The sequence below is a fragment of the Leptonychotes weddellii genome, chromosome 12 (assembly GCF_054177405.1).
Source record: "Leptonychotes weddellii isolate Sample4059 chromosome 12, ASM5417740v2, whole genome shotgun sequence".
Classification (NCBI taxonomy): Eukaryota; Metazoa; Chordata; class Mammalia; order Carnivora; family Phocidae; genus Leptonychotes; species Leptonychotes weddellii.
In genome coordinates this window covers 64,202,759-64,205,179 of record NC_138380.1, presented here as the reverse complement: position 1 = coordinate 64,205,179, position 2,421 = coordinate 64,202,759, and positions in this window count along the sequence as shown.

Below are 2,421 nucleotides of genomic sequence, written 5' to 3'. Positions count from 1 at the left end.
CCTTGTGTGTGGGTGACATCTCTGCATACTATAGTTCTTTTCAGAAAAAACATAATTCTTTCTGGAGACCTCAGAAGGTTGGTAGCCTAATCTCTAAGTCAATGATTCCTGTTTAGGGGTTGCCTCATGTGGGAGAGCTGAGCAAGGGCCATCCTATGACGTGGCTATTGAAAGGGGGCTGAGAAGAGAGAAGCTCCCTAAAAAACCTTGTAGAGGAGCTGGGCCTGTGAACTAGGAGGATATTCATGAATAACAGGGATATTTAACAATTTTTCCTCCTTTTATTGTAACCTTTTTCTTTTATGTCAAGCTGTTAGTTTAGTCTTGCTAAATGTTGTAGCCCAGTCTTAGCTGAGTTGTGAAGGTTTAAGGGTTGGGCCTGTGTCCAGGGGGTGTGGCCATGTGGGACAGGCTGCTACCAGATGGACAGGTGGGCCGTGGAAGAGGGAGGCAGCAGTTTGGAGCGAGAGCAGCAGTAGATGTGGCTTCCAGCAACAGAGACATGTTCATGGACCGCAGGAGCATTCCCCAGAGATTCATAGAAATACTGGTGAGAAGAACCCTGATAGGGAATAGACATCTCGATGACAGGAGGAATTGCATTTGAAATCTGAAATACTTAAGTTACTTATAAGGAGATATGAAGAAGTAGGTAAATAAACATCTATTTATTAAGTATTTGACTTAATCTACATTAACATGTGTTTCACTTTATAGGCAATGGATATCTCTTTAAAATCCAAGCTTGAGGCTGTTCTGGCTCGTGTAAGTCTAAGGGACAAGGTTCTGGGATGGCATTCCTGGCACTGGAAAGTTGGGAATGCATACTGCCACAAGGAAGTCATCTTAGGAAGTCAGGCATAGGTTATAAGGGCCAGGGAAAATTTTCTGGTGGAGCTGATTCAAACTGAGTTGTGATGGACAAAGCAGAAGAGCCATATGGAAAGTGTGAAAGGATGAAAATAAGGGAATATTTGATAGAGAGAAGAGCATGCACATAGCACAAGTTGAGAAATAAAAAGGGAAAAGAGGGCAGCGGAAAACAGAAGACAGGAGAGATGGGCTCTAAAGAACAGGTGGAGATAAGACCACATTGATGGGAAGCAAGAATGGCCAAAGAAAGAGATGTATCTGGAAATGGGAGGGAGAGGGCAGAGGGAGTCCAGGCTTGTGACTGTTTTGTTTTCTGCTCTCTTCCCCCTCCTGAAGCAAGGATTTGGGAGAAGGGTAAGGAGTCCAAGGAATTGTGTATGTTTGTGTAGAGGTGGAGGGGTGGTTGGAGGAAGAGAACAAAATATTTACCTTCCATACATTTTTATTGATACCAAGATGAGGTAAGTGGCACACGGGTCTGGCTTCCTCAGTTTGATTTCCAAAAACTGAGGAGGGGCTTTTCCTTCCGTATTCATCTTATTTAAATCTCTGCTTTCACAGTGACTAAATAATTCACAATTCAGAATATTCGTAACAGATTTTATTGATCTATAATCAGTTATGATGTGACCAGCAGATACCAACTGAATATGTTAGTCTGAAAATGCATTTTAAAACATTGAGCAATCAACTCTACTGTGTGCCAAACTCTGTGTGTAGACATATTTCATGCCCTCAAAAACCTTATAAATCATTCAGGGACACAAAAGCAAAATGTGTGATTTACAGGTAAGCCAATAATGTTATCCAAATGCCAAGGGAATAGAGAGAGGGAATAAAATAATAGATTATGAATAAACATATTAAAGTTAATGTAGCTTCTTAAATTATTTCTATGTCATATGCTTGGGGGCCTTCAATGGAAAATCCTAGGTAGAAGGACACTCTTTCTATGTTCCCACCACTTCTGAGTGGACCCGAATGAACAGGTATCACTGGTATTTTAATTTTTTTCTCTGTTCCATATTCCATAGAGATCAGCTTGCCTTCCGCCTGACCAGTTAGACGACACAGGAGGTCTTTGACTTCTTTTTTTTTCCACGCGTCTCCACTCGGCAAGAGGGAATTTACATTTTGTGCTTTATCAACGTATTGCTCTATCTCGGCCTTGCAAATAAGACTGTGGAGCCCCTTCTTCTTCCCCAGATAAAACAGGGTGCTTGCCTGCTTGGACCCGCACATGCTCCTGTACTGCCTTTTGAAGGTTCTGTTTAAGGATGAAACATACTTTTCCATGAGTTTGGACTCTTCATCTAGTTCTTGATTTTCTGGCCAGAACAGAAGGCAGGCCAAAAAATAAGGGTCTGGATATTGATGAGTTGGTCCTATGGATTGCAACGCTTCTCGGAGCTGTTTTTTCAGCATGCTAAGCGGTTGGATGTACTTGGAGTGGGGTTTTAGACAATTAAGAATAATGTTGGCTAAAATGAAATTTAGTTTCTCCTTTGTCAGCTTATTTGGGTTTTGCTTCAGTAGGAAAAGATACTT